General features: G+C 42.2%; 1 protein-coding gene and 1 pseudogene across 5 annotated transcripts in view; one reads left to right on the top strand and one right to left on the bottom strand.

The window, feature by feature from the left end:
* PRUNE2 (prune homolog 2 with BCH domain) overlaps positions 1 to 15,535 on the bottom strand; it is a 272,472-nt gene that overhangs the window by 250,181 nt on the left and 6,756 nt on the right. The window lies entirely within an intron of this gene.
* On the top strand, positions 14,227 to 15,023 carry LOC113619360 (40S ribosomal protein S4, X isoform-like; annotated as a pseudogene).

Here is a 15,535-nt window from a genome sequence, read left to right as displayed (position 1 = left end):
TATGATACTTTCAGCAACTTACTTCCTCTTTCAGGCCTCAATTTTCCCACTTTGAATGAGGAGGTTGTCTCTCCTACCTTTTGCACACGTGTCTCCATCTATCAGGAGTCATTCACGTAACCATCTTCAAGATTTTTGCCCACATGTACATCACCTCTATTATGTGCTTACATTTTAAATGACTCATTTTTTTATAAAAGCAAATTTATTTGAAAAGAAAACCGTATTATTACTAATAAATATGGTAAACCAGTGTCACTTGCAAACAGAAAAAAATACAATGAATCACTTTCAGTCATCCAAGGATCCCCGTTATATCATCTTTTTTCCTACAAAACATCCCACCTTTTGGATAATACTGCTCATGCAGCCATGATCAACCCTCTTTGTGAATCGATAAGCTGTGGCCTTGCTTACTTTTAGAAGTTAAGATTCATTACTTATTCTCTCTCCCTTGGAAAGGCTGATGGAAGTATTTATGGTTTTGGGTACCACAGTAACCGAGCAGTGCTTGGCAGAGCTTTGAGATAACAGGATGTAAGTGACATCCTTAGCTTGGGGCTTGTTTTGAACATGAGAACCCGTGTGAATTCAGAAAAACCCCAAATTCCCCAAATAGTTACAGTATGGTTCTTGAGTGTACCAAACAACTGGACCACATTTCAGTTTCATTGCCTCTTGGACTCTACCTATAATGAAAGGGACTCAAGATGCTAGGAAGCACTTGGCACCTGACTCCCCTTTTCTTGGGCACAGAAGTTACTCCAGGGAAATACATGATCTTCTGTACTATTTATAGTACAAAGGCTGTTGCAAACTGATTGCAAAAATGGTCCCTCCCTTCATCCATGCACATACAGCTTCTTCCATCAAGAGGAGAGGTGAGTCTATCTCTCCACCCCTTAAATCTGGACTGGCCTGGTGACCTGCTTTAGCCAATAGATAAAAGAGCTCATAGAGTCAGTAAGAAAATTAGAAGAGATAGTGTATGCAATCTACTTAGCACAGTGTCGGGCACGTAAGTCCTGGTTAAGTGGTAGCAATTATCATTGAGAGTATGTATAGTATAAACAGCATGTACCAGGAATGTTGCTCTCTGTTCCAGGAACTTTGATCTTCATGTTTCCCTCGCCCTTCTCTCCTCTCCCCCCTCATCTTCTGGCTAGGCCCAGATGCTATCAATCGATGGGTGGCATGACCAGCTAAAGAGTTTGCACAAAGCATACACGGGTTACAGTTTCCAAGAAAGTGGGAATTTACCAATCTACCCTTGGGTTCACCACAACCGCAGATCCACCCTGGAGTTAAGGACATTTATGACATAATCTAGTTGGAGCTAGTTTAATTGAAAATATCTCCCTTGGGTAATTTTGAACCCGCACTGAAGAACTAGGAAAACAGACACAATTTGTTGAGTGTCATTGGCTAAGCACTTCATGTGCACGATCTCATTGAATCTTCACAGCAACTCTCTGAACGCCCTGAGACAGACTCTAAATTGTCCCCATTTTACTGATGAGAAAACTGAGGCTTGGAGATATGAATAATTTGCCCAATTATGTGCAAGGTGCTGTGAAAAAAATTAAATAAGAACCGATTCTTGTTCCTCAATCTCTCAATACTAAAGATCCCTTTAATTTTCTCTTTCCTTTGTGGAAAGAGAGAGTTTTGAGAGTTTTAATTTACCATGTAACAGTATTATTATTGGATTGGTCAAAAAGTTCATTTGGATTTTTCCGCAGGATGCTATAATATTTAAATCAACCTCTGTCTTGGAAGATGTCAAAGTGCTAGACCTCCTGGTTTGGAACTGTTGAACTAGCCCTAGCTCCTCATTTGCAACTGAAGAAACAGAAGCTCAGAAATAGGCTCAGGGATTTGCCAAGGCCACTCTGCTCCCATGTAGAAGGAAATCACTAAAATCTAGGTCTTGTTATTCCCTGGAGCCATTTCATTTTCCATGACAAAATTCTCTGGAACATGCTCTGGTCACAGGAACAATTTGTAACCAAGTCACCAGTAGGAGGTGACAGAATTAAGGCAACAATCATCGAAGAGGCTTATCACGTATTTAAAATCTTCATGGCAGCTGCTCTGTATGTGCCACACCTCTTGGCTAAGTGATTATTAACCGCAAGAGAAGGTTCTGATACCATGTAGAGTAAAGGCGAAAAAATTAAGAACTTTTTAAAGATAGGTGACAACCAAAGCAGATTACAAATTACATGAAAGATGATTCGCGTGTCACTGGAGTAAAGGATTTCCATAAAGGGATGTAATGAGGTACTGGGAAGAACGCGGAACTGTGTCATCATTCTTTTTAATTTGGGGCTTGCTGTACAAGATGGCACCATGTCTTCCAGTTTGGTGTCATAAAGGCTGCAACAGTGGGAGAAAGCTTCATGCGATGAATGGGACAGAAGCAGGACCTTAAAATACAAGGTACATTTGAGACTTATGTGAGGTCTTGCCCAGGGAAAATTAGGGCTGAAGATCTCCCACCCTATTCCCAGGGACTGCTAATTCTGGTTCCCTGGGGTCTCCCAGGACAGTGGAAGGGAAAGAGGGGAGGGGAAGGGAAATAACCATCGATGTTTACTGAGCACCTCTTATTACGTGGCAGGCAGTAGACTAGGATTTGGAAGACATGAATGGATTGAATCTTTACAGCGGCAACCTCAGTTAAAATGCTGCCTGTACCAAGCAGTAGCAAAGCATGGGGGTGTGAATGCAGCCTTGGAAGCTAGACTGCTTGGGCTCAAAACTTGGCTCTACCCCTTCCTACCTGCGTGAATTCAATCAAGTTATTCACCTCTGTCTACCTCAGTTTCCCCAAGTACAAAATGGGTAAAAGTGTACCTACAAAATAGGGTTATTGTAAAAGTGCAATTATTTCGTAAATATTTAAAGAATATATATAATGCTCTTGTACATGGTCCTGGCTGGATAAATATTAAATAATATTACATTATGAGTAAACCAAGGCCCAAAGAGGTTAAGAAATGTACCCAAGTTCACACAGCGGAGAAGTTGCTGAACTTGACATTCTGATTCCATGACCCTTGGTCCTTTCCTTTCACCTTGGGGCTGCTCAGGCTGAGTTGATGGGATATGAGACCAAAACAGCCAACCAGGCCAGAAGCTGCATTACATTCCCTAGTAAGCGCCCCGCACAGCACTAACCTGCATATCTCCACCCATTTCCCCCAAAACCAGTCCAAGCCACTGACTTCCAGACAGAAGTCCTGTGTCTCTCCTCCTGCTCTTGTCTGGAGTCTCCCAGCAAACCACGCAGCTGTCCCCACTTACACAAGCCCCAAATGCACATGGTCGCCAAATGAAACAAGGACTTTATGCACAAATTTTAAAGAATTTTCATTCCCTACAATGACTGAAGGGCATGAACGCTCAACCGAGAGATAAATTTCTCTAAGAGAAATTACTGCTAATCTTATCAAGAGGCCAAGAATTTAAGCCCTTACTTTTTGTGTTAATTTTGATTTTGTTTATTTATAAGTAAATCTTAAACTTGGAAACATAAGTCTGATTGTCTATCAGTTCTAAAATTGGTGGTTTTGGAAACTCTAATACGTTTTTCAGGGGGTCAAATATCCAACTGGTAGAAATCATCATCGTCGTCATCATCATCAAAGCAAACACTCAAACATTTTTATGTATCAAACGCAATTCTATGAGTTTTACATCTACTATCGAAGACAATCTGTAAGCCCCCCTACAAGGGGGATCTATTATTATTCCCAATTTATATATGAAGAAGCTGAGGCCCAGAGAATTTAAAGGATTTTCCCAGGCAGCCTTGCTCCATAAAGGCTTCCGTGTGACCTAAAGCTGTCAACCCAGCTTCCCCAAATCGTTAACTTGGGACACAGACGCAGCCTAAAGTCATCCCAAATGTGGCCATGGAATAACCCCCACCCAAGCCTCGTCTGAAAGCGTAAGAGATGACTAAATAGCAAGAGGAGGTTTCCATTGAATAATAATATTAAACACTGCCAGGGAATTCCCTGGCGGTCCAGTGGTTAGGACTCCACGCTTCCATTGCAGGGGGCATGGGTTCGATCCTTGTTCGGGGAACTAAAATCCCTCAAGCCATGTGGCTTGGCCAAAAAATAAACAACAACAAAAACACTGCCAAAGGATCTCAGGTTTCTTAACCAAAGTATTTATTTGGTGAATATCTACCCACTGATGTGACCATTACTAGAATGGAAGTGTGGTTCTAGCCAGTGTTCACCTGACAGGATGAATCCTAGTTTCAGAGCACATAGTACACTACAATATTATTTCTACTTATTCATTTTCCTTCTTATAGAAGGATGATAATATGTCCCTGTGCAATGTCATGTAACTGCAGTGCCCGCCTATCAGAAGAGTGTACTTCCTGTTCCACTACCAACGGGCTTGGCCATTGCTGAACCCTACCGGCTCCCTTACTTTTCTTCTGCCCCAAGAGCAGCCTATCCCAAGACATTGTTGCTCCTTTAGAATGAAGAAGGCACTTGGAGTCACAGCTGACCCTCAGCAGCTTATAGCATGAGTGAGAAACACGCCTTAGCTGTTGAAAGCCACCGACATTGAGGACTTTTGCCATCAGAACATAACCCGGTGAAAGCTGATTGATACAAAGCAGTATCTAAAATGATGCCTAAAAATTCGAAGATGTCTGCTGACCATCCTCAAGCTACATGAGTTTCTGAAAGCCATTCTGGGCTCCCCACTGTGTTAAGAGAAACAGAATTCTGTGTTAAGAGAAAAGGAACTGGAAAGGGAACAGTGGGCTGCAGGAAACAGAGTGTGAACAAAAACCACATCAGAGAAGCAGAGTGACAAAGCAAAAGCCATCAACAAAAGGGCATAAATAATAAAGGAATACCATCCATCACAAAGCATCACATACAAACGTGCACCACTAACAACAGAGAAGGGGACAAGGAAACAGAAAGTAGGAGAGCATCCAGATGCCGAAGGGCGTTATCAAAGAACGACAAGAAAAGAGAGAGACAAGATGGTGGGAGGAACTGTGAATAGTCTTAAGAGAGAAAAAAAGTTGGACCGCAACATGACGTTTGCTGCAGCACGTTCCCTGCTAGAAGGAAAGTGCAGTGAGGCAGCCTCTCCTCTGGGGAAACATTCCATTTCAGTTGGGGACAGCCCCACCAGATTCTAACACACCCTTTCAGGGGGCCATGAACGGTGCCTCCTGCCTCCCCGTGAATCAATGCCCTGGGGCCTCGCTACTGAAATTGGAGGTGGCGGTGGAGGGGGGGTGTCCGGGGGGGGGGGGCCGCTGGCGGCATCGGCATCACCTGAGAGCCTGTGAGGAGGGCAGAATCGCAGGTCCCACCCCAGACTGCACTGAATCAGAATCTGCATTGTAACGTGATTCCCATGCACAGGAGAGTTTAGTAAGTGCTGCCATTATGTCCACTCGTCCTGAAGTAAGTGCATTACGCCCCTGATGTATGTCAAAATGGAAATATAAGTTATGACTCAGGTATAGCATACTAGAAATTTAGCTCTAACATTCATTAGTTGTGTGCCCTGAAGCAAGTCACTTGACCTCTCCCGAGCTTCAGTTTCCCCCTCTGTATACTGAGCATAATGATACCTTTCTCAGAGGACTGCTGTGAAGGCCAAACGAAATAACATCTGTTAACTGGAGAGTAAATACTGGTAGATGTCAATTCCCTTGCTTGAAGGCCAAGAACAGGTTTTGCTGAGGACTGAGTGGCAGGGGTAAGAAGCAGGAGAAAGATATTTTGAGGAAATGAGGGCAAAGAGAACGTCCAGCAAGGGATACTGTTCATGGCAAGACACTAGCTTAACCTGAACGTTCCTAGCTGGCCCTCCTTGTTCTCTGCCCTCTGTCTTTGAAACAGCAGAAGTGTATTCAGAAAGGAGCTGGACGCTAGAAACCGTGGCACACAAGGGTTTACTCGCAGCATCTCCTGCCCCACAGCATACTAATTATTTAGCAGATGTGCATGACCTAACTACACAGCTAAGTCTCTGAGAGTCAGTGATTTTCCACTTGCGTCCCAACACTTATAAGAAAATATCACCCCAAGTATAGTTCCCTCGGCATATATTAAAGCTTCCCAACACAATATCAGCCAAGGAATTACCACACTGTATACAAATCATCCTGTTAGACAATAGATTCCTCTTTTAAAAAATCATATAAGGTTTTTAGGAAAACGGGTGTCCTATAAACCTGAAAATTTCATTAATGACAGAATTTCAAGCCCAGACTAACCTTGAGCTCTGTCTCTCTAAATTTCCTTTCAATTCTGTGTGGCTGTTTCCCTTTTTTCACCAGTGTGAATTAATGAAACTCTTAAGAAAGTTACAGGCAAAGCAGGACCTCTATCCAGGGGCTAATGTGTCTGATGCGTCTTCATCTCTGTATGTATTAAATTTAGCGACCACGTGGCCTCTGTCACGCCATGGCATAAGAAATGTTGATCTGGAGATATATGTTTCTTAGTGCGAGACTTTGGAAAGAGAAGAATTCAGCTTAAACTACATTAAATTGCACTAAACTAAAATTACTCTCTATTGCATCAATATGGGGGTGCATTTAGGTTTTTGGCCAGTTAATGAATATGCTCCATATGGAAAAATAGTGGTAAGGTGGGTGGAGACAGAGAGAGAGAGAATTTGACAGAATTACACCTCCTTCGTAGGAGGGAAGGAGCTCCTGTTACGGGCAATTAAATTCCCTTCCCCCCATTCCATAGACCTCTCAGCCGAAGCTGACATAAGTGACATCCAGGCAACCGTAGGCCCATCACAGGTATGAAGCATGATGCCCACAGGCCCTCCAGAGACCTGCTTCTCAGGAGCCTCCTTCCCATCACAGGTGACATTTGGTCTCCAGAGCCTGTGGAGCTCAACATGTTTCCACCAATGATGCCTCCGTTAATCTCACATTTGCAAACTGTTTGTCGGAGGCCGTCACACAAAACTGCAAACTCAGTGGGCTTGCTTTCCTGCGTGTTTCATGCAACACAGCTTCAGCAGGAATGCGTTTCATCGTTGGATAGTCTCCTCTTGGACAAGTGCTGTATATTTTTACTCAGTCATTTTCTCGTATGGAGATAAAACCAAGCAACCAAACTCCAACTGAAACCATCAAACTACCTTTTGAAAGGGTAGACCAATTTTTGTTCCTACAGATGAGATTGGAAGCAAAGGCATGGGACTCCGAAGACACAGACTCTCTGCCCAGCTCTGCCACCTACCAGCTGTGTGTCCTTAGGCAAGGCTGGATTTCACCTCTCTGGCCTTTTTCGTCTCCTCTGTGATGTAGATATAATAACATGTGTCCTACCCCGAGGTTGATCAAATGAGATCACATAGGTGGAGGCAATTATGAAGTACAATACTACTTGGCTTGAATGACCACGCCAAGTATAACAGCAACTAGCTTGACTGATCCGTAAGCCTCAGTTTTTTTTCAAATAATTGCGAGAGGAAGTGAAAAGAAAAAGAGAAAGTGGCAGATTCTGCTTCTTAGTTCCAAATAACATTTGTAACTGGCGTGGCGTAGATTGTATTATGATTGTCTTAATTGAGTAGCAAGGCAGCTTCAGACTATTTGATCAAATTCACATTTTTTAAATTAGCATAGTACTGTACAGTCTCTCAGATGTGTCAGGAGCACAGACCTAGGTGTCACAACGTTCTATGAGACAAGTTAACCTTTCTGAGCCTCTCTGCATCTTGAAATTTGGTGGATTTCATCCAGAAATCAATTTGGAAAGATTTACCAAGAAACTTGAGACTGCTTGTATCTTTTGCTCCAGTAATTACATATTTGAGAAGCTATTTTAATGACCTAATCCTAAACAGGACAAAATGTTTTAGGTACAAAGATATTTGTTATAGTGTAATTAACAACAGCAAAAAAAGAGGGACAATCAAAATGTTTAACCACAGTCCATCTTCTTTATAAAAATGCATGTTATTATTTAAGCTGTCGATTCAGAATGCTCTGCAATAACATAGGGAAATATTTAATAAATTATGTTAAGTAAAATAAAAATCAGGGTACCAAAATGTATGAATATCCTACTTTAATCCTACACACAGGAAAAACTAAGAAAACTACTTTGCCATAACATTGCCAATAGTCATGCTTCAATGAAAGTGGTTAATTTTTAGGCTTTTTTCTATTGTTTACAGTTTATTTTCAGTTTTCCTCTATTTCCCAAATTTGCTTTAATGTTTCTTATTTTATAAATAAATGAAACCTAAAACATAATACTAGGAGGTTAAAATAGTCTAAAGTCACCTGTTTCAATGTTAAAGATCTATGCTTCTATGATAGTTTCAAATGTAAAGATCTGTGATTAAAATAACTAACAGTTTCAAAGCAAGAAATCACTAACGAAAGACTATGGCTATAGAACGCTGTGTTTAAACATGTGGAATCCCAATGCCTGTTTCCACAGCACTCCCAGAAGTGACGGGCCAGGGTGTGTCCAGTGTAACACAGCAATCAGGGCGGCTGTATATAAATCTTGCTGAGAGCAAAAGTCTGAGAAAGAGGCCAGTAGTAAGAAGCATGACTCAGTGTTTATGAGATTCATCGGAACAGTCTATGTAAATGCCAGCCTATGAAACCCTGTGTGTGTGAATTGATTTTTACAGCAATGTCATACTTGGTCAGAAGGCTATTTTAGCATGAAATAATTCTATAGGTGTGAGAAATACATTTTCCCCCCTCATAGGGCTCAGAGTGACATAATACTTTGGAGAGCTAATGAATTTTACAAAATGTTTTAAAAGCCGGTTCTGGAATGGTATTTTGACCTGCATCCACCACAGTGAGTTTATGTCTGGATTTTTTTGGAGACTGGAGTCAAGAGTGATGGTGCTTCAGGCCACGGTCCAGGGGGAATCAGCCAGCTGGCAAGCTCATGACCAGTTCCACACCAATGAGGTGGCTTTGCTTTGTGCATGGCTTGATGTTAGGGTCTTACACAGCAAATTCACAAATAAAGAATAGAAGAAATATTCAGCTACAGAATAAAATTCTCCCTCTTGTTTATCTTTCACTATGACCTATATACATGTCCTAAGACCATGTTTTCAATTTGCCTACAATCTAAAAAGAAAAAAAAAAAAAACAGTTTTCTCAATGATCTTGATAAACACACAAAATATAAAACAAACCCTGAATTGAAATTGAGGTTTGTATGAATCCACACGGATGGGTCAAAACGCTGCTCACCTTTCTTTGAAAGGATCCAGGCCTCCAAAAGTCAGTGGCTTTGGGAGTCTGTTTATATGGTAGCTGCCAAAGGGTGAGAGAATTCTGCGTGGTGTTTCAGCCAGGAGATGTTGCATACAATCCAAATCAGGCTGCTAAGGGCAGCGGGAAGATGAAAGCGTTAACAAAGCAGAGGATGGAGGCCAGAGAGTGACCTGCCCCCCGCCTCCCTGCAAAGGGACTCAGGGACACTGCCTTCCCAGGGAAGCAGCCAGGCACGTGTCCTCGCAGACATACCCATGGCAGGGGAGCAGCTAATCTATCCACCTGTCAGGACACTTCTGTCTGCCCAGGGCCAGGTGCTAGTCTGGTCAGCAACACAGGCCACTTGCTAGAGAAAACGTGTATGAAGAGCGCAAAGATTAGCAAAACGCTCCCACGTCAGGATGAGCTTCTGCCCCAGCCCTTACTTCTCTTCCATTCTGGAGAGCAAGAGGGAAGCATGCACAACTCTGTCTTGCACCCTTCAGTTAATTAATAGATCATTCTTCACAGCACAAAATAAAGGACATAATTGAATTGTTGGGCCTCTTTAAAAATAAGCCACTTATCCTTTTTTATTTTTTTTAAATTTTTATTGAAGTATAGTTGATTTACAATGTTGTGTAGCTTCAGGTGTAGAGCAGTGATTCAGTTATACATATTTTTTTTTCAGATTCTTTTCCCTTATAGTTCCCTGTACTACACAGTAAAACAAAGCCATTAAAGTCCTATTTTTTTTCAACTGAGAGAAAGAAATGGTTCCTACGAGTGGGAAATCTTCCATTAAAACCTTTCAGGTAATTGAAAGTCCAGCAGCAGGCTGCCCCTCCCTCTCTGGCTGTTCTTAGGGATGTTATTTTCCAGACCATGGTCATTGCTGCAACTTCTCTACCGAGTCCAGAACCAGATTAAGTTCTCAACTCAGCGTGGGAGTGGAGAGCGGGGTTTCTCCCATCTTGTATGTGCCACGGGCCTATTTATGCCTTCCCACATCAGGCTCACATTTTTAGCACCATCACTCTCCGTCCTGACTCATGATCACTTGCTATAAACCATGACATTTCGCATATCTGGCTTTGCTTAAGAATGAGGTCACCTATGCAAGGGACTTTTCCAGACAACTGAAGCTTACCCTCTGTGTGACAATTTCTGTTCAATTTTTTCTCTGTTAATTATCTGAGTTGGATTTTGTATTTTCTGAAATTGCTCACATACCCCACCTTCTCTTAAATAGACACCGAGCTTAAATAGTTTTTCTTCCTTGATTATTCAGGGTCATCACTGTGAACTTTCTGTCACTGATGTTATGGCCTCCAAAGGCTGTGCAGGTATTTAGGAGCATTTGCCCTACATGACACTTGCTGAGAATCTGGGTCCATTTCTTTTTTTTTTTTTTATAAATTTATTTATTTATTTATTTTTGGCTGTGTTGGGTCTTCGTTGCTGTGCGCGGGCTTTCTCTAGTTGCGGCGAGCAGGGGGGGCTACTGTTTGTTGCGATGTGCAGGCTTCTCATTGTCGTGGCTTCTCTTGTTGTGGAGCACAGGCTCTAGGTGCGGGCTTCAGTAGTTGTGGCACATGGGCTCAGTAGTTGTGGCTCGCGGGCTCTAGAGCACAGGCTCAGTAGTTGTGGCGCACGGGCTTAGTTGCTCCGCGGCATGTGGGATCTTCCTGGGGCCAGGGCTTGAACCCATGTCCCTTGCACTGGCAGGCGGATTCTTAACTGGGTCCATTTCTTAAAGGTTTGTTTGATTTTGGTTTTGTTTGTGCAGTTCCCCTATTGTAAGTTATAAGCAATTACAGCCCCTGGCAACCATTTCTCCCACCACCTTACTCTGAGAAACCGAGCTCGTGGGTATTCTGTCAAAGCGCAAATTAAGTAATAAGGATGACGATGAGCACTAACATTTGTGGGTCTTTGCTACTTTCCCAGCATTCTTCAAATGACTTACAGGTATCATCATACCAATGGGCTCAGAAAGAGAGTCTGGGGGATCTCCCTGCGAGAAAAGAACCAATTATAAAGATACGGTTTTTTTTGTTTGCTTGTTTTGGTTTTTTGTGTGGTACGCGGGCCTCTCACTGTTGTGGCCTCTCCCGTTGTGGACCACAGGCTCTGGACGCACAGGCTCAGCAGCCATGGTTCACGGGCCCAGCCACTCCGCGGCATGTGGGATCTTCTCGGACCGGGGCACGAACCCGTGTCCGCTGCATCGGCAGGTGGACTCTCAACCACTGTGCCACCAGGGAAGCCCAAAGATATGTTTTTAATACTCAATTGCAGGTGTCTGAAGGAAAGCTGCCTTTGTGTAACTTTCAGTTTTCCGGAGACCTTGGGTCAGCCGATGTGGCCAAATAAAGTGAACTCCAGACACATGAGCTCTTGCTCTTGCAAATCATTCCATTCTGAGCTTTTGGAAGGATTTCCTTCTATGTCTCACCACTTTTCAAACATGCCTCCCCCCTGAATCCTGTTATTCTTCACTTATCTCCTATTTCCCTTCCAATTCCACCTCCACCTTCCTTCTTTCCTTTCTCCCTCTGTTCCTTCACCCCTATATGTGTCTCCGAGTATAACCAGCAGTTTTCTGAGGCACTGCTAAGCTGGCAGACTCGAGAGCAAAAGCGAAACTGTACAGCAGAGAACTTGAGTCCTAATTCCAGCTCTTCTGGCCAGCTGTGTCACCCGGGCTGAGCTCACCCAATCTACACTCACTCACTCACTCACTCAAACAATTCTTCTGTCTCCAGCAAAAGAGTGACAACAATGAAGGAAAAAGATACAAATAAACTTACTTACAAAACAGAAATAGATCCACGGACATAGGAAACAAACTCATGGTTACCAAAGGGAAAAGGAGGGGAGAGATAAATTAGGAGTTTGGGATTAATATATCCACACTACTATATATAAAATAGATAACCAATAAGGACCTACTGTATAGCACAGGAAACTATACTTAATATTTTGTAATAACCTATAAGAGAGGAGAATCTGAAGAAGACTATATATAAGTGAATCACTGTGCTGTACACCTGAAACTAATGCAACATTGTAAATCAACTATACTTCAATAAAAAAAAGATGATGAATGTGTTTGGTAACCACACGGAAATTGTTGTTAACAGTGAGTTAAAAAGAATACTTTATAGACTATATTCAGAATTTGGGATTTGAACTGGAGCTCACATTTAATTGTAAACTATTCATAAAGAAAATGGTAATGATAAAATTACAGAGAAAAGGTTTCCGCTACAAAATGCATTTTGAGAATTTCACTGTATTAATTACTACTTATTTATACATAATACTACTAAATCTAAATAAGCTTCTGAATCGAAATAATGTTTGCACATGTTTTCACGCATCCGTTTTTAATACAAGACATCTAAACAAGAGCAAAAGAAAGCTTACTGTAGGTCATTTAAAACTCTGTCATTTGTTAAAAACAAAAACAAACAAAGAAAAAACAATGAAGGAAGCTGGAAAACAAAAAGCTGTACTCACAACCTTGATGGCAAATAAGGAACAACTTCTAACTGTTTTAAAACAGCCATTCTCATTATTAAAAATTCACTAAATACCCACAATATTTCAGTCACTCTAAAACTAGTCACAGACCCTATCTTCCAAATAGTTTATCAGTGTTTTACTTTTCTTTCACCTAGGTAGACAGTGAAACAGTCTCCCAATTTATTCAACCGAATCATAGACAGCCCAGCACCATATTTTTCTCACAGCAGGTTCTTAGTAATAGTGATTGATTACTCAGTTATCCAAGGGTTTTTTTTTTTAACATAAAACAGTCAAAAACTAAGAAATGAATCTCTCTTGGGTCAAAGTGAACTCACTACCTAGCCCTCCCATAAACCTGCCGAGTTGCTCACGTTTTATTTAAAGAGAATTAGATGTTCCAGGACATCTGGTGGTAAGACACGAATGTGGCAGAGGGTCCTGGAATGGGAGTCAGGTGATCTGGGAGCAAAGTCTGGCTCTGTTCTTTACTGGCGGTGAAACCTTGGTCAAACTTCTTGCCCCACTGAACCTCAGTTTCCTCAACTGCAAAGGGAAATAATAGCTACCTCACAAGACTATTTTGGGTATTAAGTGGAAAAATCTATTTCTTAGAACTAAGACAGATAATCAACAAATTCGAACTAAAGGGAGCTAAAAATCATCCCTGTTTCTATAAAATGTAAATAGGGCTTCCTGGCTCTCTTGTCCACCATGGTCCTATTCATGTTTTTATTACTGTGGGTGGAGGACACATTCTTATCTTAGTACATACATACCTGCAACAGCCCTAATATATTATTGTTCTCATTTGACAGATGAGGTCAGTCTGGAAGGCCTTCAACTTTCCTCTCAAGGACTGAAAATCTTCTCTGCCAATCTCTCTCATGACATTAATACTGGCCCAGAAGCAGCAGAACAAGCTGGGCAAGCTTGGTGTAGTGGCTGGGATTGGGGGAGTCTAATTTTTACCCTTTGGACCACACAGCAGAGGATCTAAGGCTCTAATAGTTCCACTCTGTCTGCTGATCTGCCCAATGTGGTTTTGCAGAGCGCCCCATTCCCTCCCCTGCCTCTCTCCAATCCATTCATGCTTTAATTCCACCAGTATTTACAGATTCCAAGCAATCATGCGTAAAAACTAGCCTCATTATTTTACAGTAACATTTCGTATGAAGTGTGCACCATATACAAAAGGGCTGTATGGCACTCCTTGACCTTACTGTTTCTCACCTCCTTCTAGTAAACCAACCAGAATTCCCTTATACGGTCGCCATCCCCTCTTCAGATTCAGATCTCTAGGAGTCTGCCCCTGTTCATCCACTTATTCATTTTACTAAGCCACTACAATGTCTCATGCATTGTGCAAGCCTCTTGCCTTATGGCTTCATTCATTCTAAAAACACTGTGTTCTTTTTGTGCTTAGCACAGTCATGGCTCATGGTCCCAAGAAGCCCCTGAAACATGTAGCAGCTCCAAAGCACTGAATGCTGAGTAAACTGACCAGTATGTTTGTTCCTCATCCATCAGGTGATCCCCACAAGCTGAAAGAGTGTCTCCCCCTCATCTTTTTCTAAGGAACAGACTTAAGTATTCCCTGACAGGAAAAGAAGTAAAGAAGATCTGCATGCAGCAGTTCCTTAAGGTTGATGGCAAGGTCCCAACTGATAGACCTCATCTACTGGCTTCAAGGAGGTCAGCAGCATTGGCAAGACTGGGGAGAATTTCTATCTGATCTGTGATACAAGGGTTACTTTGTTGTTCATCGTATGATACCGGAGGAGCCAAGTACAGCTTGTACAAAGTTAAGAAAGATCTTTGTGGGCGCAAAAGGAATCCCTCATTTGGTGATCCACGATGCTCGCACCATCCACCATCCTATCCCCTTCAAAGTGAACGACACCATTTAGACTGATCTGGAATCTGGCAAGATGACTGATTTCAACAAGTTTGACACTGGTAACCTGTATATGGTGATCAGAGGCGCTACCTTGGGAAGAACTGGTGTGATCGCCAGCAGAAAGAGACAACCAGCTTCTCTTGATATGGTTCATGTGGAAGATGCCAACGGCAACATCTTGGCCTTCCCACTCTCCAACATTTTTGTTATTGCAAAGGCAACAGACCATGGATTTCTTTTCTCTGAGAAAAAGACATCTGCCTTACCATTTCTAAAGAGAGAGACAAGAGACTGGCAAACAGGGCAGTCAGTGAAATGACCACTAGGTGACATGATTGGAAGGGTCTTTGTACTTAATTAAAGATAATGTGTCACGATTAATGGCAAAAAATACCTCACAAACAAACAAACAAGCAAACAAACAAAAACTGCTTACTGAGCTTCAGGCACTGCACCAGGTTCTGGAGATACAGTGGTGAACAAACCCATACAGAGACCCTGGTCCCTACTCTCGTTAATCAAACAAACATGCCCAATAGAGATATAATAACAAGTTGAGGTAAATGACCTAAAAACATCACCCCAAAACCTGACTTAGACTCATGAATTGGGGAGGCTGGGTGGGAGGGGTCATTCAGCAAAAGGCTTCCCTTCTCCTTAACCTGATCAGAAGAGGTAGGAGTTATTCAAGCTTAGGGAGATAGGAGGAGAATCCAGCAGAAGCTGGACAGCAGATGGGTCAGATCCCAGAGTCAGGTTAAGAGTGTTGTTGGTTCTCCAAAGAGCAATGGAAAGTGATAATAAGGATTTAAGGGAATGATGGGACAGATGTGAAAGATGCT

This window comes from Aethalodelphis obliquidens, unplaced genomic scaffold (genome assembly GCF_003676395.1).
Source record: "Aethalodelphis obliquidens isolate GAN/ISIS:26980383/991018 unplaced genomic scaffold, ASM367639v1 scaffold7, whole genome shotgun sequence".
Lineage (NCBI taxonomy): Eukaryota > Metazoa > Chordata > Mammalia > Artiodactyla > Delphinidae > Aethalodelphis > Aethalodelphis obliquidens.
This window is presented reverse-complemented; position numbering and strand designations above follow the sequence as displayed.